Source organism: Carassius auratus, chromosome 22 (assembly GCF_003368295.1).
Source record: "Carassius auratus strain Wakin chromosome 22, ASM336829v1, whole genome shotgun sequence".
Taxonomy (NCBI): Eukaryota; Metazoa; Chordata; class Actinopteri; order Cypriniformes; family Cyprinidae; genus Carassius; species Carassius auratus.
The window spans coordinates 18267551-18290552 of NC_039264.1; the positions used below are offsets into that span (position 1 = coordinate 18267551).

A 23002-nucleotide genomic window follows, 5' to 3' on the forward strand; every position below is an offset into this window, starting at 1 on the left:
TTCAAAATATGATTGTTTATTGGAATTTTTGTTTAACTTGTAACACAGATTTTCTCATGTAAACAACATACCTGCAATAAACCATCAATATCCTCCAAATTAACTGTTGGCTTGAAAGCCATATTTATTACAGAAATAAAAACACAGGCATGTAAGTACCATTTGAATTTCAAAACAATCAATGCCAATAATAGACAAAAATGATTTCCATGTTGAATTCTAAGTGGACTGCAAAAAAATTCCAAAGTATAGTCATTGCCAGTGCTTTAAGTGGGCCGGTATGCACCGGTACTCAGTACCGCCACTTCCAAATATAGCCCTTGAGCGTACCGCCCACCTCTCTGTGCGCCCAGAACGTGCTTGTAGCGTACCGGTACGCTCATTTGGACATCTGTTTTAATAGAGGTTTTAATCTTTTACCTGCACTGCCGATTTTCAGAGCGCCCTTCACAATGCAAGCTTCCTAATTCATCCCACCCAGAGCAGTAACTACATTACCCATTAATTTAACAACACCCTTAAGTTATACAAGTGAATAGCGCATGTGTCGCTCTTCCCACTGTTAAGTGTCAACAACTCAACGTGGCCGGAGAAGGTGTGTGAAACTCGTTGTGAGTTATACTAAAGCAAAATCTTGAGTATTTATTGTCTGATAAACATTAAAAACTGTCTGCGGAGGTTGAGTCGTCCTGCAGCCCCCGCTGGCTGTTCATTGGCTGCAGCATCTTTTTTCTAAGTTCTAAAAAAATACCGTAGACGGCAAGGCACAAATTTAAATATTCATTTATCTAATTAATCTATAACCTATGCACAAAGACAATATGATCTTTTTGTCACCTTTTTGTTTTAAAGCTTGATGAAGAGAGATAGCACAATTGCTGCAGCTGCGAGGAGGACAGTGATGCACGCGCACAGGAGTGATTGACAGTTCGCGGCACTGTGTACAAAAAATACTCCGCTACACAATTATTTCGTTTATTTTCGTTTAAGCTTATTAACGTTAGCGTTACAGAAAGGTCTGATTTACGCACTGTTACAGTCATTGTTTTTTTGTTTTTTTTTAAACAATGACATTTGAGTTCATGATTTTAATGTTGCTGTTTCTTGTGGCAGACTAAATGAAGAGTAATGTTTCTTGTGGCAGACTGAAGAGTAATCCGGCAGAGTTTTATACTGAAACTTTCCGTCTAAAAGTCCTTCCTTGGTCTTATCCATATTTATTTGCACGTTGAACACACATAGGCCACAACTGGAAATAAAAAAAACTGCAACCGCGTTAATTGCGTTATTTTTTTTTAACGCGTTAAATATTTCAAATTAATCGAATGCGTTAACGCGCTAATTTTGACAGCACTAATATATATATATAGTGGTATAACTTCGTGATCAAATTTATGATTTTGCCTTGGTAGATGATAAAACGAGTATAAAAACATTTAATATCATTTGTGAGCTGAACATGTCCATCACAAATAAACATTTCTTACTTCATAGTAACTACGTTGAATAGAGTCACTCGCACACACACTGTTCTGTTTCCCAGCATTCCCTGCCTCTGTCCTCAAATGCCCCTGACTTGCAAAATCATTGTAACAAGAGTCCAAGAATCAGAATGACTGATCAAGGAGACAAGAACCTCCTTTGTGTCTTTTCCCCAAAGCACAACTAACCCCAAAAAGGCACTTCAAATTAAGCTATTGACACCCAAGCCGAGACTTAAAAACCAGCTCGTCTTCACCTCAAATCAACAGCCTTAATTTATATTTTATGCCACTAAATCCTGACAAACCTAACTAGCAAACCTACAGGGTTTCAGCTGCCTTTCCCAGACATCAGAAATCACTCAAGGAGTGTAATCCAAGCATTTAAAACATCGTATTTGAGGGCTCTCCCAACTGTTCAGGGATGCGCCATCATCACTCGCTCTCATCGGCCGAAGGAACGGGAAGAACTACAGCCATGTTAAATTAATCACATGAGCTCAGAAAGACTGTGACAGAGAGGGGAGGCTGTAAACTGCCAGTTTTGGGTTTGTGGTCATTACAACCGTCAGCGTTTCCGGCTCCAGGACTGTAAAACGTCTCGCCAGGTCTTCGTGACTGCATCTATGGCATTTACTCAGAAAAAGGCTGACGCTACTTGACTGGCCACTCTCACAAGTACAAATTTCTAGAGAAATGGAATACATTGTACAGACAAATACATATTTGGTGTAGGACCAAACAGTTCAAACTGAAAGTGTCGTCACTAGTGGTCAACCCATATGACATGGTACCCTGATATGTGAACGAACACGTTTACCAAGGCTAGAAACTATTCTATTAATCGACCAGTCAAATAGGGTCTGAATAACATTTTAGAAAATGGGGGAAACTGTGAGGGGGGGGGGGGGGGGTTAACTTGCAATCATCAAGCCTAAATGTCTTATTACTCAGTTTTTTTTTTTATATACATGTTGATTCATTTTAATATTGTTACTTACAGATACTTAAAAAATTTGAAAACATACAATTCTAGGTGGTGCATGGGGTGATTTTGTGGCGCAGTAGTTTAGGGGTTTACTGCTATCACTTTAAGACCGAATGCATGGATCCAATCTACATTTACACATGCTTTTTCTTTCTCAACTATTTATGTTCACTTAAGATATAGCATTGTGTTTACGTGAATACTGGCCAAGACAAGTATTTTGACATAAATGATTTAAAACGTTTAACAATGTTTAAATGTTTAAATTGATAATACTTAAAAACACGTGCAAATCATACTCCGTGTCAGTTTTAATGAGCGTCTTTGACGCTAAATTGTTTGTGGGAATTTCCCACATTATTAGCGTGAAACCTGCAGGAATAAGTACAATTATGAAGAATTCCTGCAATCCTGCACCGAAATTGAAGTACTGGTGAAATATTGGCCAATATGTCATCGTTACCGCTAGCTTGTCGCACTAGTCTTTTAATTTAGACATGTTTGCGTGAGAATTTATTTTCGGGACTGTGGCTACATGATGCACATGATCTGTGATTAAATATACAAATTAAGAACAATAATGCAGACATCCCACCAAATAAAATCTGTTAAAGTGTAAACAAAGCTTCAGCAATACTTATAAAGTAAAATAAAAAGATTTACAAATTTCTGCAAGATTTTACAACTTTCAGAAAGCATTTAAAATAAAAAATAAACAATTTATAATAGATTATTATTAATTTTATATCATTATTGATTAGGGTTGCACATGGGCATAACATTTCTGGTAAATTTCCAGAATTTTTTTAGCCTCTGAAGCATTCGGATCCAAAAGCATCTGCAGACTCAACCGAAGGTTGTACCCTGAGGGCACGCATCACTGTGCGCTAAATGAAAGGTGTTGTGAGTCAAGGTTCAACTGAAGGACTCGCTGTGGGAATGAGCTTTATATAGACTTACCTGCTGGGAGCCCAAGATGTAACGACTGTTAGCGCTCACGCTGCTGGATCACCTGAAACAAACAAACATAAACACACAACTATCATCCAAAGTGAGAAACGCTGTAAATAAGAAAGGAATCATCAGCTACCAGTAGATTTTGCTCAGACGGCAAAGGTTTATCAAAGCTCTTCAAATAACTAGCTGTACTTCCTCCATGATCTGATGTAGCCTACTTTGTTATCTCTCCAAACACCTGGAATGCACACGAAAGCCAAAAGATTAAAAACATAGACGGTCAACCCCCTCAAGTCAATAAATGCCAAAATATAGTCCAGCCCAAATCTTAAGATTCTAACTCCTGCAGATAAACTTTGAGGAATCATGCTTAACATTCTTAGTGCACCTCTTCTACATGCCACACATCAGGGTCAACACAGTTCCATTGCCGGGGAACAATAACACTTAAAGTATATGTAGGTTTTTTTTTTAGTTAAACATTTTGCAAGGAAACAACTCAACATACAAAGCTTACCATACCACTAAACAATTAGCCTGTTAACTAAAAGAACGTTAACTATATTAGTGTCCAGACAAAAAAAGTCTTTCCACACGGAATTTAAAACTCTTGTCCATCATAAAAAATTGGGATTAGGTTCGATATTCTGCATTTTCGCATTCCATAGCAAATATTAGGAAAGGATGACGAATACGAAAAAATGCATACGACAATTTAGGAAAATAAACGTTAACATTCTGTTTATTAAAAACGCATACTGTAGTTTTTCGGTCTTCTAATTTCAATGCTCAAACTAATATCTAGGTGGATTCTGATTGGCTTATCAGAATTTGTATCATTCATCAAATAGAAAAAATGCTTGAAAAGTGATTACAACGATATGGTTCCTCTTTTGTTATCGTTAAAGTTGTGCTATGGAATACTCTATTCTCTCCCTCTGTTATTATCACTATCATCCTTTTGGTTAATGGCCCTTTAGCCAAATATTGCTACGGTTTAGTTAAACAGTTTTATATGCATTATACACGTTTTCCTTGATGAGGCAATACAAATTGCTCCCTCAGTGGTCAGACTCAACTTAGCAGGTGGGCTAAATATTTACAGCGCTTTACTAACAAAAGCAGTATAATGATTTGTCCCAGATGTGGGGTTTGGTCACATTTATTGTTATTTAAGGAATTGTAGTGGGCAAAATCCAGTCATTTCAATATAAATTTGCACAGAAAGCTTTGTTTAAAAGTAAAAAGCTGTGAGAGCTAAAGTTTGCCTGCAAAATTCCACCAAAATCTGACCACACACTTTACTTAAAAATTTGCCAAAAAAAATAAGAAACCACCAACCTTATACCAGTCATACCATACCGGTTACATTTATATTTGAGGAAATAGGATTGAGAACTTTATTTGGTTTACACAAACAGGATTGACGCCTGTGAATAAATGACACATTTTTCCTGTTGCTCTCTTTCATACTAAGAGACAGTAAGAGCTCAACCGACCTCCATCAAAGAGCTCAGCTGAGGGGAAAAACCCACAAAATTGACCCTGTCTAGAGCCCTCGGGGACTTCCGCAGCATGTGATAACCATCTTTATCGTCTGTACCAACACATCTGTCTAAACACTGCTAGCTAGGTCAACCAGACAGTGGGTAGTAAATGTGGCGAATCTCTACATTATTTCACTCAGTATGTCCGATTACGCTCTATATACAAATAAAAGATCCAAATGGGAACCATTGGAAGAACTTCTCAGTGAATTGTTCTTAAAAGAACCACTTGTTTTGGTCTCATTTGGATAATCCAAAGAACATTTTTCACTCTCAGAAATAAAGATTCCTTTATTTTTATGAGTTTAGTTTCACAGTTCTGAAATTCAATGTTCACTAAACTCCCATTTGTTAAATCCTGTTACACTACATGCAGATAATTCGGTCACGCTCCACTCACAGTACTGATGGGGTTCAAGGTCACTTAGATAACATCAGCACTTACATAATTGTGTCTGGTCTGTGTTGTCCTACAGACAACTGGTGGCCTCTGAGGCCAGGCGATTCCTGCTCTGCCACTTTTGCAAGCTTAACTTAAATGGAAGTTAATTAGCATCTGTTTTCACACTCCCAGACCTTTTTTTTGGCCAAGGAATCCATTAAATTTTGGGTTTTACTGCAGAGAGCTTGCAGTTATTGAAAAAAAACTGTGCCAATTGTGGGAAATGGGATGCTTATGCAACACTGGATTGTTAGTGTGATTCTGCCAGACAGCTCTGAAATTCACAGACTCTCATTCTGGTGTTGGGCTCTTTTCATCACCCTGAGCATCATAGGGCTTATAAGAGGACTGTGCTGAGATTTTGTGGCGTACTTGGGTAGCCCAAACCATCATTACTCTAGTCTCAACCTCAGACGGCACACCCACTGTCCGTTCACTGGACGCTTGCCTACAAAAATGGCCGAAATCATCAGTTCCAATCTGATTAGGGTTCATCACGAAATCTGAACGACATTACTGTATTTGTCTTGGAAATGCATGAGGTGTGCATGTGAGACAGTCACATGGTGTGAACCCAACAGAGTGATCAAAGAGCTAAGAGGAAGTCCACTTGAATGGCTGACAAAGTATATTTGACAGACTTACGGGCAGATGAGCGTTCAGTAAACCATCTCAATATGTAAGTATCACTCTATGCCAGAACAGATGGTGCTCGGGATTGGGAATCCCTTGAATAAATGATAAAAACCCCCTCAGGACCACTGCAGTGGACTGACAAGGCTTTAGAATACGAAAACATTCACGCCAGTGTTTGCAAGGGTACTTTTTTAATGGAGATTGATCTCTGTGCTGTTAGGTTTTACTACCTGTATTGTTATGCTAAGTATGTTTTAAGGCACAAAGCAGATTTTAGTAGTTCGGGTATGTTGGTATAGTAACATTGTAACAGTTATTAATCTCTATAAAACAAGCACCTAAATGCTTCCAGTAAAGCCTGAAACGTTCCATTTTTACCATTAAGTAAACAGGATTTTAAAATAAGGAAAATTATAATAAAGAAATAAATATTGATTGGTATGCATTAGCTAGTATGCCTTTTACGCTGACAGTGCTTGGTAAACAGGGTTTTAATGGTCCACTGCTGCCCCAATGAAACACTGCTGGTGCACCAAAAAGGAAAACCTGCGTCAAACTCTTTTGACGGTTATCTGATGTAGTGACTCAGAATCCCTTGGGAACGAGCAGTTCAGTGGTGACGAGAAACTCTGTGTGTAGTGACCGTAGCCAAAGCATAAACACATACAAACACTCAGCGGAGATACAAAGTCATTGCAATCTCACAGCTGGAGCAGATGGGCTGGTGGGTGACCTTTCGCACCAATGAAAGGATGAGATTTTTAAACAAACTGCATGTGGTTTTTGTAAAAAAAAAAAAAAAAAAAAAAAAAAAAAAATTACTGCATCAAAGGGTGCTGCCTTAGTTTTAATACACCCTAAGTAACTGATTCATCTTATCAATTTATGAAGTTCTAATGAAATACAGACTCATTTAAAAAAAGAAATGAATGCAACGACTTAAAAAAGCAGAAACTATGTAAGATCTGTTAAAAAATAAATAAAATGAAAAACTATTTACTCATCCTAATGTTGTTCCAAACCCGTGTGTTGTAATTTGTCTATACAATTCAAGAGGAAAAACTTCTTAAATTATAGTTTCAGTCCAATTATTTCAGTTGTTCCTTCCACAAGACTATCTTATTAATTCAAAAAGCATATGAACAACTTTTATAATACATTTTTGTTGTTTTCTTTTGGCTCTGGTCACTATGAACCTCTGTTGTATGACAACAGCTGTAACCAATACTTTTGTTCAGAATTGCACAAGTTCTTTTTTTGTGTGTTTACATGGGGGGGGGGGGGGGGGGGGTTGTTGAGATGGTATTCAGTCCTAGGTTATAAGGCTTTGAACAACATGAGGGTGAGTAAACAACAACAGTATTCTTTTTTTGCTCAACTATCTCTTACAAAGTCACTTGATGTATGTTTACATGCTGGTATGAATCACCAAATTGGTAATCGCATAAGAGATCTGCAGTCACACCCTCATGTTACATGATTTGTATCTTACGGACACGACCGAGGCGATGGGAGGGTTTCGGTTCGTCGAGTCCTGAAAGAGCAACTGATCTGATACACATAGATCTCCTGTGAGGCGTGAGGGCTGCACACACCCAAACACACAGATGGATGAGAGAGGAAGCAACTGTGACCTTTTCATGCACTGTCAGCCTCATTTCTTCCTTAGTGTCAATCTTTTGTTTTAACAATGCAAATGAGGACCAAATATGCCAGATGTCATGTCGAACCACTCATGTGGATCCCAAACGTCCCTTGCCACATAACCTTTGCAGCGCTTACAATAAAGACAAGCTCTCTTTAATCCAATAACGCTAGTCCATACGGAGAAAAACCAGCTGAAAATATGTCAGCCGCTCTTCTTCGCTCTCTTCCGCTCTCATTCGCTCTTCGAATGCTTTGGTGGCACAGCTGAGACGCTTAAGTTGCTATGATTTGGAATATCCACAGTGGCAGCTTATTACTAGCATCTCATTTTTAAGAATTGTACTAGATATAATAAGCAGTAACTAGTAATATTGACTTCTCCATTTTTTTAAGCTGTCGTTTTACAAGTAGGAGGGTTGGACATTATTTGTCCCACCAGTGGCGTAACATAGTAATGACGGGCCCAAGTGCAGGCTATTTTCTAATAGACATTTGAAGTAATTTATGTAAGGGCATTTTAAGACCTGTAGGTTGTTTGCTATTTTTTCAGGAAACATTTGTAACAGTATTGCATTTTCTTCTTGGTTTGGTTAGTTTCCGAAGGTAACATTTCAAAGCATACCAAAATCTGTTCATGCAAGTGATATGCAAGTAAAACTCCCCCTCTCATTGGTCAGTGCAGTTTATGTTCCAGGATCCCTCTCATAATAACATCAATCCAGGATGAAATGACAAGTTAGCTCTGTAAGCTCCTTGTGGTATTATCTGTAGCTGTCATTACACATCCACACTGAGACTTCCTCATTCAGCCCATCTTGGACTGATTATTTTGGTGTGAAACCAAGCGTAATTGCGATGTTTATATGTCTAAACCATAGAGTTACAACCCTGCTAATGGGGACCCACTGTCCTGCAGAGTTTAGCTACAACCTTAATCAAACACACCTGAACCGGCTAATCAGTGTCTTCAGGGTAACTTGGGACCAAAAAAATAAATCAATAAATTCACAGGCTGGTTGTTCTGAAGGAGGTTGGAAATAAAATGTCCAGGACAGTTGGCGCCCAGCAACAGAGTTGAAGAGTTAGGAGGAAGAAAGTCTTCAGGTTCTGAAACAAACATCCCAATTGAGCCAGGTTCAGTTAAGAAAATGCTAATTTGTAGGAGAGGTGGGAGATGGGAATGCTCAAGTTCAAAATGCCCATTTCTGACCTCAAAGCATTCCAAACCATTCTAGTCATACTTACTTCCCTATAATTTGGATAATAACCAATAGAATGCGGTTCTAGATGCCACCATTTTGGGAATGACGTAAAATAGCACTTCTCAATGCAAAACAATCTGCTCCAACTTTACAAATGGAATGTCCAACTTCTAGTACCATTCCCAAAAGTGGAGGTGGGAGATCCAATCCTGCCCCTGGAGGGCCTGATTAAAAAAAGTCTCCAGGAACTATCAAAGATCTTCCTCTTTTTGTTTTTCCTACTTTTATTTTGATCCGTAATCTTACTGGCCCACCACATATTCCTCAGAGTCAGAGGCAGATGTGATCTTGCTTGTCAACTTGTTGTGAAATGTCAGTCTTGGCTGATGATACACAAACAACCACTACCTCAAAAAAAAAAAAACATCCAAATACTACAGCTCCAACTCTCCCACATTGTTCCGTTGGGGAAAACAGTAATTCTTATTTCAGCTAAATTGTTCTTGTCAAGGTTTGTGTGACACAGGCCATGGACCAGATCCATCCGGTGCACTGCCGTCATCACAGAGACCCATCGTGTGACATCACAGGGTCACTGGTTTGCCCTTCCTCCCTGAATAGAGCCATCACAATGACTGCTCCATGAGATCATATGGAGTGACCTACATGCATCCACTGACAAAAGATAAATGCAAGGGAAGAAAGTGACACCATCTTACATTGTCTTTCTTCAAAGCCTGTTGTGTCAGCTTTGTAACCCACGAGACATCTGTCAAAAAGAAAAAGAGCACTTCCTGTCCACTTAATCGAGAATAGGAAGAGGAAATCAAATGCTTTCCTGTCCCTGCAGTGGATTGTATCTCTGTCACTCGAACACACACCCACAACATAAACACAAAACAAATGCATAGGTTTGTAGCAACTAGCTAAAAGTAGCACCATTGATAACTACTACATGTCCCAGTACAGTGACAATAGTTATGGTGTTCACACAATATAGTAGCTAGCTTTTATAATAGCTGCTTTGATACTTCTTCCATAAAGCAGTGTTGTACTACAACAAAATGCTAAACTGCCATTTAAAAAAATCTTATCCTCATCTAAACATTGAGAAATTTGTTCCATTTTAGAGAATTAGTTCATTCAGAAGGTTGATTTAAATAGACTGGTTTTATTTAATAGTTTAGTGTTGCTAACTTTGTATATGACTAGTTTGACTGCACTATTACAAGCAGCTAGCTGCTAGCAACAGTTAACTTGTAACTACAGTTTCACAGTTGCTTCCCCAACCCAGATTTCACGGACACACATCCACAGTGGAAACTCTGATATGAGTTTGGAGCTGTACTCTGATAAGCCTGAGACCTGCAGGGGCTTGGTTATCTCACAGTGAACTGTGTGCTTCTCACCATCAGAAAAATCCTTTGATGTCAAAGCATAGTCCTGTATATGCAAGGATTTGTTTGCTATACTTTCTGAGGTAAAAAGTTTCAAAATATCCACACAAACAATTTTAAACCTATTCAGAATGATGTCTTCACTAGCAAAGAACACAAATTAGCCATAAATGTCTTATAATTAATGTATTTTTCTTAAATAAAGCAATATATAGCAATTATGATTAGCTTAGCCATTAAAGCAGACAATATGACTTGTTATAAAATCTCACATTTTCTGAAACCACTGTGAGGAAGATTCTGAAATGTAAGTTGTTACTCACTAAAAACATCTTAAAAACCACATTACAAGATGATTTAAACAAGACCGTTCTAAACGCAACTACAAGGACTTGATCTGAACACTGGATTTTGAGCCAAGCCTCCAAAAAGCATTTTTTTACAAGTGAAGGAGTCCAAAAGGTTTAAGTACTCAAGACAAACAACAGTAGGAGACTCCTCACACAATGATATCAGCTTTACTCAGGGAGGGGGTCAGTGTGTGCTTGCTGTCAAAATACCAACACTAAACCTTCACAGCGACCCATGACAGGGTTTGATTGATGCCGGTTGGTTCAAGAACTGAGAGCGTCACATAGGAGTTGTGGCTTGAAACCAAAAGCCTTTGGGGTTTCTTGGACGGCAATAACGGTCATGAGTGAGAGTGAAACTAGGGTCATTTTTCCCAGTGTTTCTTTTTTCTTTTTTAACTTGATGCTGGTGTTGCATTTGACAGAAGACTATGACTGCAAGGGGAACATCTACTACCATAAATGTCAAGAAAATACAATCTAAGGCAGACAGAACCTGCTGTGCCACGTACTTACAGGGTCATTTTTAAGAGTAAACCACTGCCTCGTCCTTGACTAAATTTCCACATCCAGGAAACAGCCTGTAAGTGGTAAAGAACTGGTGGAAAAGAGTGTACATTTAGACCTTAGTCATTAAGCAAGAACGCTGCCCTCCATTTGCTCTTTAAATCTTTCAGCGTTAGGTCCAGTTTAGCAAAACTACAGCATAACGCAAGTGTTAACCGCAGATGAAGAGTTGGCCCTACTGTGTAAACAGTGCTATTAGAACAAACTGCAATATCTTTCTCCATTAGACTAAGTCAAATGGTATGAAAAAAAAAAAAAAAAAAAAACAATGTAAAATATCATGTGGTGCAACTCAATATTTATAAATTATTTTTATATTTATAGCCACATGAAAAGTATAAGGAAAATATGATTTTACATTTTACTTGATGGTTGCACCACATGACATTTTTAGAGAAATGAAAAATGAAAAATAGACTCCAGAGAATAATAATTAAGATACACTCACACATAACCTAATCAGAATATGAGGAAAATAGTTTAGTTTTTTTTTTTTGGTCGCACCACATGACAATTTTAGATAAATGTATATTTTTTTTCATTCTTTTCAACTTTTCTTGAAGTTGACGTGTGATTTTTAACATGGACAAGCCTCGGCAAGAACAGACAGAATCTGTGAGAGTCTGACGGACCTCAACACCTCCATAAATTTCGCCAGATTAGACACACAAACCTGTATCACCCGCTGCAACGTGACCGGCTGTTACTCTACTATTAACTTTATCCATTATGACAGGATGCAACGAGCTGGATTAAAAAATACCTAGGTTTATTTTTCATGAACTTGGACAGACAGCCTGGAACCAAAGGACTGTGGTCGGACAGCAGTGTGTTTGTTATTTGAGTTTGTGTTGCATGCAGATCATTTGTCATTTTAAGCCAACTCAAAGTTGGCTGTGTTTATCAGATATCAGATGTAAGGCAGATAGTGTCTGTGAGGAACGTGATCCCTGATGTACACAGTGAAGCTCCAGTAATAGAAGGGAATTCAATGCATTTGGAACAAGCTCGGATGTCCATCCATAATTTGGCCAGAGCATCACCTTCAGAAGGATTTAGCGCTCTTATTACAGCACACAGTAGTAAACTCAATCCTATCAGTCATTAACACTCCCCTAAATACCCACTGTAACATACACAATCATTATCAGGTTAAGGAGAATGAACTTGTGAACCTCCATTCCTAGCTAGGACTCCCATCAACCAATAGGAATTTTAAAAGATCTCAAATACCAAAATATCTACCATTCCTGATTAAATCATTGGGATTTTGTGGACCTTCATCAAATACTAGACATACTTGATGAGGGTCCACAAACTCCCAATGATTCGTCTAGATATATTTGCATGTAAACCATGATGGAAGCTTTTATTCCATAAAGTGACCTTCATATAATTGTGAGGTATTTTTATTTTTGTATGTGACACCCAACAGATGTCAAGTCTTATTTGGGCCAGTCATACGTATTCTACAGATGAAACACAAATACATTGTTTGTGGAAGTCAACACTTGTAAAAGTAAAAATTAAACATGTTTTGGAACAAATTTGATCAATATACTCAATACTCACTAGTCCCCACCTGCTGATGTAATTTTTCACATAAAGTCAGCGGTTGAAGCACTGAATTAATTTAAACAAGTCATTTTTTTTCCTTCAAATAAAATGATTTGAGTCACCAGGATGAAATCGAAATCCCCACTACTGGTAAAAGACCAAATCTTCAGCCCAAATGATAGGTGTGTCACTTCTAATGTTAAGAATCTGAAATATTTTATCCAATAGCTATTTACCAATCATTTTAACCCTCCTAAACCAAGGACAGCTTAGATGTCCTTCTAAGTCCTCAAAAGTAAAATCCATGTTTCCACCAAATAAACCATCTACAGCAATGAGGTCAAACCACTGCCTTACTTCTTACATTAAGGTTTCCTTAATAAAATCTCTTAAAGAGTTTTGCAAATCACTAAAACTCCTAGCTATGAACTAAAGAAAACTAACTAGATTATGAGGACTCCTATAGGCAAAATAAAAATCTTTGTGAATAAGGTCCATAGGTGTTTGTAATAGTATGCAACTAGAGTAATCGTTCAGGTTTTACTCATCATCAAGAGTCGACTCCAAAGGTTCGAATCAGGAGTGTTGACTGTCAATTCCCAGCACTTCAGAATCAAATAATCCATTCTTTTTGACATCGACGTCCCACCATATAGATTTTGCAACATCTCTTTCACTCAATGTAAAAATCAAAAGAAGTTTAACGTGGTTGCCTAAAGTTTTATCTCCAGATCAGCTCATTGACATTCTGAGCTGTTTATCACCAACATGTAAGAATATCATATTAATATAATTAAACTCATGGCCAAAAAAGTTGTTAAACGTTCTCAGTTCACTCACTATGGGCAGGTGCGGCAAAAAAAAGTCACTTTTGGAAGGTGTTTGTGAACATAAAGCCAAAACAACAGGAACTATGGGTAGGGTGTGTCTGTTCAGGCAGATGAGTCGTTATATTTAGTTGTTTTTTTACGCAATCAATGCAATAAAGCACATTTCCTTTGTGGGCGGGATGCCACACACACCACTCTTAGAGCCACGGTCAGAGGGTCACGCACACACACATTTTATTAAACAAGATTTTCTTTGCAAAAGCACATTGATGACGTTTTACGATCTGTTTTTTTTTTTATGACAATGCATGAAAGTAACTTTTTTTTCTTTGCATACACTCTGTAGAAAAGCTGGAATAATTTTTATTTTTTTGCAACAAGTACTTTTAAAAGAAACACACTCGTAACGCTGATTCAGATTAAACATCCATGTGCACGCATACACAGCGTATACATGTGTATAACTTCAGGCTAGACCTGCACCTAAAGATGCTCTCTCTACATTCCTGGGAAAGCTGAGCGGTTTTGGCTTCAGGGAGGGATATACCGCTGCCAACACGTATATGTCTTCATTAGCACACATGCGCTCGGGGTTTGTGTACTCAACCGTGAGAGAGGGCGAAAAAGTTGAAACAAAAACTCGAGCGCAAGAATTCCAAACGATTCAATGACAAATTGAGGCGAGACGAGGATTAGCTTGGCGATTCACACATTCAATTACGTTGTCAAAAGACACGAGGCTTTAGGGAGGACGTCTTTAGAAAAATGTTCAAATGAACGCAGCACATTTCAATCTGACCCCAAACCACACTGGGCTGTAAACCAACCTCACCCATGAGAGTTCAAGCCCACTTCCTCTAAAACTGACTGCGTTTAAAAATCTCAGGATTTGTTGCGATCTGAGGCTCGGTGTGATTTAAACCTTACCGAGAATCGAAGGGCTAGGAATCTGACGTGTTAAATAAAGCAAGCCCCTACGATCTATCAATGAAGAAAGGTATGGTTGGATGTCTTTGTTTTCATGGCAGTGAGATTCACATGTGAAACGTTTTAAAGTTGGACAAACAGACCCCCTGGGGATTTTATGGATACAAAGTGTTGCTTTTAAACCACAACAAAGGCCCATCAGCCATTGGAAGCAATGTAAAACAACTGCACAGAACTGGATTTAGTCACTATGTCTATATTTGTCTCTATGAAAGAAAAAGATTACAATGATTTGATTTCAGGATGTGGAAAAGGACCTGTGTTTGAAAGGGTCAGGGTGGATTCATAATACAACCAGTTCAAATGAATGTTCTTCACATGCTACTTTTAACAAAATGCTCAGAATTTATATAAAATAAGAGCTTGGGGTTGGTTAGAAGTCTCTTATGGTCACCCAGGCTGCATTTATTTAATCAAAAATATAATAAAAACAGCAATTATATAAAATAATAATTCAATTTAGCTGTTTTTAGTTGTAATATATGCTGATTTGATGCTATTTGTTGAAAACAATAGCATTCAATTTGGTGTTGTGGAAATGACAAAGTTTAAAAAGAATATTGTGTATATCAATTTTCATTACATTTCATTTACACTCTTAAATATACATAAGTGTCTGAAATTGAGGAAATACCATAATATAGTTTTTGTCAACAAAGAAAAAAAAACATCTAAAATGACTCTGTGTTTTATAGTTCAGAGGGTCCTGGTGCAATAACAGCATTCTAGTCCACAGTTTTGAAGCAGAAGTAAGACAGTCATGACAGGCACATCTGGGAGTGATTGTGCCGCTTTCAGCAGATGTGAAATGACAGTGATTGGTCCCATTAAACTCCTGACCTGGAACATTTTTAGTAATGTGTTCCCAACACAGACACACGCCTCACCCTAAACACCACCAAACAATATTATTACTCACACAAACCACATTTGAGCTGTTTGCATTAGAACTGTCAAACCACAGCTACATCCCTCCTGATACCACCAACAAAGTCAAATAGTTACAAAAACGTTGAAAGAAGGCCACGGAAAAGCTCTTGTTTTGGAATCTCTTTTTAATTAAAATGTAATTTTAATCACCATTACATTTATTTTATTTAGTCCGATTTAAATCTCTTGCATAAGACGTCTGGCCTCTCAAACCCAGCATGCACAAAATTGGCTGGGACATCAAACGTTTTCGGCTCAAACTCATTTGAGTCAGCTCTTGGCATCTTGTGCTGGTTTTTTTTCCCTCTTCCTCATGGTCGGGGTACGACCTCGTAACCATGGTGAAGGGCGGCTAATATCAATGCAAATGGATTCTCTGCTAGCAGGAATTCAGCCGGACCGGAGGAGCCCCGAGTGCCACTCCAGAGGAGGAATTCGGATTCCCACAGAAACCAAAAAGTATCAAACCTGACAAGAAAGAGCAGTTCATCCAGCATCTGTGATTGAAATCTAGGTGAAATTTCAGAGAAAAACTTTAGTTCCCTTGTCAAAAACGCAGCATTTTCATTGTTAATTATTGTTTGTGCTAATCTAAAGAGCTTTTCTTAATCACGTATTACCATGCTACGCTAATAGGCTAGGCTATTAGCTTGCTAACTTATGATTTCTAAAAGGTAAAACAACAAAACGGAAATGCTAAGTTCATAGAAACATACTCCCTTTATTCTTGATGATTTTGAAAAATGTATCCACCATTTTAAACAAAAGTTTACATTTGACTCTAAATTGTCATGCGGTGTAACCAAGTAAAATAAATCCTTGCTGAATAAAAGTATTAACTTCTTTCTTTCAAACATGAAAACCTTGCAGACTTTTTAACAGCAGTGCATATAACCCATAGAAATCAAAGAAATCTATTTGGTGTGGAAATTACGCCCCAATTTTAAACAAAAGAATAAATAAAATAAAATATTCATTTTCACAATAAATATTAAAAAATGTGAACTTATTTTAAATTACTTTATTTATATGTTTAGTATGTTTAATACCATAATGATAATGTTAAACACAAATAAATAAATAAATAAATAAATAGAAAAATAAAGTGCCTGAAGTTGAGGAAAACACTTAGAAAATCTACAAACACAAGAAAATCCAAACTACATCTAAAATTATTCTAAAATAAAAGTTCTATTCATGTTAGTTCTGACTCATCAAATCTATATTTTTATCAAGTATATGTATAATAATAAATAAAGTATATGATGAATTATTCATTCATAAATTATGTTTTGAGGGGTTGCACCACATGACATTTTACAATCTGAATGAATATAGTCATAAAATGGAGACCTGTTGACTTTGACAGTCACCGGGTCTTCAGGTATTTTTTCCATTTCATGTTTCATGTTTTTTCTCTCTCTGCATGTTTCTGCACATTGGTTGCACCACATGACTTTGATTTGGCAAATACAGCAAAATCTAATTTCTCCAAAATCATGTTCCACACAGCTCTAAATGAAACATCAAACATCTCCTTACTGGTTTCAATTTCCTGTTTTGCCTTCAGTGAGGACAGAAACATAGCTCAACTGTGGAAACTTGTCACATCTTCTCTGAACAGAAGGACGTTGAGCGTGTCAGAGAACATGGAAAAGGTTTCTTAGGCAAGACATAACCCCATTCAAAGTCTGTGAAAGAGGTCCTCAGTGTCACATCCAAAGCGGTCTCATGGGGTCTGTCCTTCCCTCTCTTCCTGTGGTGGGATAGAGTTGTGTAATGGCTGTGAGAACCATCTCTATGGGGCTTGTTTCCACCCACACATGTATAAAGAGATTATTCTGACCCTTATCCCACATACACGCCATTCCCGACAATGATGCTGTTTTATACCACACTAGCACATCCAATTACACTACAGGACTTGTTCATGCTACTCTGTCATTTATCTTGTTCATCTATAATCAAATAACCCAGCAGAACAGTATGTGGGCATGTCGAAGACCGCATTTTGCTGCTGTGCGCCTGCCTTGTGGGTTTATAAATCTAAATCTATGAACGACAGGAATCTTGAATGTCAATACAGATGTTTTTTGTCCAGTGGACTTCAGGTTGTAAAACTCTTGTTTAAAGGGTCGGCCAATGATAATAAGAGTTCTTCTCTTAAGAGGCATTTCTCAAAGACAAAACGAAAAAGGAGATTTCCATGGCCCTCTCTATCACTTATGAACTGTATTTTGCGTTTGTAGTTAAAAGACACAAATTTGCAAAAATGTTTAGTGTAGTAGGGCTGCATGATTATGACAAAAATCATAATTGTTGATTATTTCCTTAAAATAGTAATTGAGATTATTAATTGTCACAATTTAAATGTAATGATTTATATACCATTGTTTGAAGCAACCGCATACCATATTTTTTAGATGGAAAATAATCAAGCTGAAAACACTAACTGAAAAATAAAATTATTGCTTTTCTAGTATTGAGTCTAAAATATCAGCTATACATTGGATTAGTTTCTTTTTGAATTAATATCTAAAATACAATAGGTATGGTAATATAATGTTAAAATTAAAACAATGGAAAAACATTAAGATAACCTGTAGAAAGAAAAAAAAACATCTTTAAAGGTACAGGTTTTTAGGACCTGCCACTAGAGGGTGCACTACCAAAACAATAACAATCGCGTGGTTTGATGACGCTAAGAAGGAGCGTGGAATGATGGGATTTGTTGTCTTCTACCCAACCGCTGAAAGCCATGAATCAGACGGAAAGAAAAATCATGGATTAACGTGAGTTCAACTATTTGCACAAGTAGATTACATACAAAGTCAATGCAAAGATGCGATCAGACGCGTCCTCGCACGGGTCTAGAGACATGATGCCCTGCGTTTGGCATATATGCCCCATTATACTAATCTTGTTGATCCTTATAATAGCATATGCTTTCTGTAAAGATATGAATCAAAACAATTCACCTGTCGAGTAAAACACAAGCGAGATTGGGATCTCTTTCAAGTTGAAGTTTGTCGTGAAGCTACTTCCGCATTTGTCCATGACACTGTTGTCATGTGTTTTCTACAACAGTAAAGGCGGTAACAGAGGGTAACTAATGTCATTGACAGGCGACTGCACTGCCCCATGTCACTGTTTAGAATGGGAATTTTATCATGATTTACAAGTAGTTTAAATATTGAAAAGTTGAGTTATTGTTAGTAATCAGCTGGACAAAATTTATAACACTAGCCTAGTGTTTTTTTTTTTTTTTACTTACTTCAAATGTCTTACAAATTTTACCTTTAAGCACGCAGAACATCATAAGTTGACTTTAAATTATTAATTGCCACTTTGAACAATTACGTAACTGTGGCATTCGTGACTGTAATCATGATTATTTGAAATTATATAGAAATTTGATTCATTGTGCAGCCCTAACTACTTGCATTTTAAGTCTAGAACATTCAAATATTTCATATAAGAAAAAATAGCATTATTTATTATTACAATAGAATAGAGTTTGGTGCCACTTTCGCAAACTGTTTCGCCATACTTATATTTTTCATATTTACGGACTCAGTTTACAGTGGCACTTTCATTTGTACTAATAGACTTCAGCTGTTTTTACACAGAAACCCTCTTGGAAAAGTTGTTTCTTTTTTTTTATTTTTTTTATTGTGATTATTATTTCTTGGTGGAAATGGACTTAACTCGGATAAAACACAGTTAGTCAATTTTAAAATATGTAGTAAGTACAATCCCTAATTTACACCAGTTTATTGGCAGCATAAAACACATCTACATTCTAAAAAAAGTGCTTCGCTATGGGAGCAACCTTTCAGTCCCTGCACCGCATGCAAATAGTGCAAAAGAAACCCAGGATAAAACAAACCTGAAATTAGACTCATATGTAGCGGCAAGACCAAAGAAAGCGAGAGTAAGTTGCACAATAAAAACACCACCACCAGCACTCACACACGCTCCACACATCCTCAAAAACAAAATGAAATGTTTCCATGGCAGAACGCAGTCAGCATGTGGAGCTCATCTGTTTCTGATAAGCTTTAATGGGGAGCTGTGAGGTAATGATGAAGTCATGCTTGTCCGCTGGACAGGTTCAAATAAAAGACTGGTGCTTTCCAAATGGTTTCATACTTAGTCGAGCACTGACACACACACACAGAAATATGACTATAGTTTGCAGAGCTTGTCAGGGCAAGAGAAGGTAAAATTACAGTTATAATTTGAGTTTATCTTTACACATGGCTGAATAGCAGATACTCCAAATGCATTACTATATGTATCTGACCTCAGAAAGCATACGGAGCCAGATGAAACTGAGCTGAAGCAAAAAACAGTTCACCCTGCCCTGATCATTTGCAATATTCATGCACTCCTTATGAAAAATGTGTGAAGAGAGACAAGTGGACACACCCGCAGAGAGAGTAAATAACAGAGAAAGAATAAAAAGGAATCAAGTTACACACGACTAAAATGTGTGACACTGATTTTAAATCTTACCAATATTAGCAGAGAATTGTGTATCTATAAATTATTATTATGAATAAACAGTGCTCATAAATGACTGCTGATGTAGTACTCTCAAGTGAAGTGAGTTGAGGCTTGGACCCGGAAACAGCGCTTCTTATGTCACCACTTAACAACCGAATGCTACAGCGAGAATCCAAGTTGTGCCTTCTTCCTTTGCATAAAGTGTTATGCAAATCTTCCCATACAGTGACGCAGACATGTTGGGGGCGTGTTTAAACAAGGCGTTTTAGGAAGGCGTGGACAAGTCTTAACTTTTATAAAGAATATCTCTTTGGGTTTGCGACTTTAATCTTCGCAACTTTAGGGATCTTATTTATTCACAAACAGCTTGTTACACTCCAAAGAGAAAGGAAAACTTGAAATCGCATCATATGACCACTTTAACTCTAGTAACCGTGGTTAATTTTTAAAAGGGATATTATCGTTTATTTTACATTTCGTTTTATTTTACAGCGTGTATTTGTGAAAATGATTAGGCTACACTTTGTCGAGTGTTCATTTTTTGAACCAGGCTGTAAACATGTTTTTTTTTCTGCTGTACAGTTGGGCATTTTAACATGGAGAGTCTATGGGATTGACTTCCTATTACAGCCAGCCTCTAGCGGCCAGTCGATGAAATACAGTTGGAGTCACTTGCTTGATGACTTAGCATAGACAGTAAAAGAAATGGACACAGTGACCCCATTTGGAGTCAATGGAGACAAGTGAAGTCAATTAGAAGCACGCACTTCCTGGGGGTGGAGTGTACTGCAGAGGCTCAAACTGAACTTGATGACGTAGATGTCACGTGAGCAACCTGTCTGACAATTGTAAGTCTTCTAATAGCTGTGCCAAGAGAAATCTGAATCACCTACCGAATCCTCAAAACGTTTGTTGAACAATTTTGACCCTCATGCCTCCACGTCCCCCCAATAGCCTCATAGACAGTAAAAGATTGCCTGCGAGCTTCTCATCCTGTCCATAACCGGCCGCTAGCCAATGGTGGCGCCCAGGGGTGCTTCATTAAAATATGAAACACTGCCCCCCTGAGAGAGAGCTGGAGGTTGCCACTTGGTGGAAATGTGTAGATTAAAGGCCCCATGACCAGAGGTGGGTAGAGTACCCAAAAACTGTACTCCAGTAAAAGTAAAAGTACTTATAGAAATATTTACTCGAGTAAAAGTAAGAGTATCGGATAAAAAAAAAATCTACTCAAGTAGTTAGTTACTAGTTACTTTGGGTCATTTATATTGAGCCTATTTTTATTCAGATATATAGATAAAATGTATGTAATGTATATGTGTGTGTATAAATAAATAAATAAATATATATATTTCATCAGCCTTTACTCAAGTCTTCAATGTCACATAATCCTTCAGAAATCATTCCAATTAGGGCTGGGATAAACGATTATTTTTTAGACGATTAATCTAGCGATTATTTTTTCGATGCATCGATTAATCTAACGATTAATTTTTCCGGACCGATTCGATTTTGATTATCTCCCCATTAATTGACTACTAACTAAATCAGAAACACTCGTTGTTTTCAAACGCTTTGCAGAAAAAGGTTTACCAAAACAATGTTACTGGGTTAATCTTTTTCAAGTTTCCTTTGTTGGTAGATGCACTGGGGAGCTGATTATAGCACTTAAAACCTCCAAAAAAGTCCAATTTTTTTTTTATGATATGTCACCTTTAAAAGGTATTTGTGATGTGTGATTGTGATACACAGGATTTATTTTTTCAATAAATGTTACTTTTTGTGTATGTATAAAGATAAATATTAAATTATATATTAATGCATTTTAAATAACAATTACATCTAAATATCTATATGCATATTCAATGTTTTTTTTATAAAAATTATTTATATGCAATATTGTTTTAATGTAATTCCATTGACACACACACACACACACATACATACATATACATATATATATATATATATATATATATATATATATATATATATATATATATATTAGAACTTATTTCTATATTTAAAAATATCTTAATACATTTATGAGCATATACTGACAGTGTATGCATTAATGTCTATTTCACCTCTAACATCCCATGCATATCCACTGCTGCATCAAGCACTCTATTGAGACTGAACTCGTCTGAGCATACCGGAGTCTCTGTAGAGCCGCAGCAGCTTCATCGCAGCGCAGGAGGGACGCGCTGGAGCTTCAGCAGCAGCTTCAAACGCGTCCCTGTGCTGCGGCTGAAGCCACGCGGGACACCGCACACACTACAAACCCACTGAACACAGCCACAGACAGCCCTGCACAGCCCAACCGAGGCCTGAGGAACACACCGAGCAGAACGCACAGAATGTCGCTTACCTGTGATGGTCAACGCGTCTGGAGAGTTGCGCAAGCTACTACTTCATTCAGTCCGCGCGCGCGCTCAGTGCAGGGAGGCAGCACGAGCGTTTTGAACTGTTCTTCTTCTCAGTTTTATGGCGGATTATAACCATGATTTATCAGTTGCATATCGCCACCTACTGTATTTTGAACTGTACTTCAGGGCAGTTGATTTGAAGAGCTGATCAGCTGATCGTCACGAGACACCCATGAAGTCTATGCGATACACCCTTTCTTTTACTGTCTATGGAGACACCGATCTGAGGAAGCGCACTATATGGCAGGAAACCAGCGCTGCTCTGCGTCCGTCGCGTCTGAATGAGGAGCAAAATATTGCAATCGCCAAACAAATTTTAAGCTAGCGGTCTTTGGGCAAAACTTGTTTAAAAATAACAATATTTCTATTATTTATATAAACAAAGCTAGATTTTGCATTGATTCTTGAAAACAAAAAGACAGCGCTGAAAACTGCTTTTTATTTGTTCACTTTATCAACTCTATGTTTATTCATTGATTAATGATAAACGTTAATAATACATTAATTTGTCTCGCATTTCGATTAAATAATTAATACTGAATACTG

General features: G+C 37.4%; 1 protein-coding gene across 1 annotated transcript in view; it reads right to left on the bottom strand.

The window, feature by feature from the left end:
• LOC113039885 (gamma-adducin-like) overlaps nucleotides 1-22542 on the bottom strand; it is an 82021-nt gene extending 59479 nt beyond the window's left edge. The window contains exons 1-2 of the mRNA XM_026198027.1: nucleotides 22399-22542; nucleotides 3430-3481 (exon numbers count right to left, since the gene is read on the bottom strand). The gene's annotated coding sequence lies outside the window, so the exon portion shown is untranslated. The remainder of the gene's footprint in view (nucleotides 1-3429; nucleotides 3482-22398) is intronic.
• Between the last annotated feature and the right edge of the window lie 460 nt (nucleotides 22543-23002).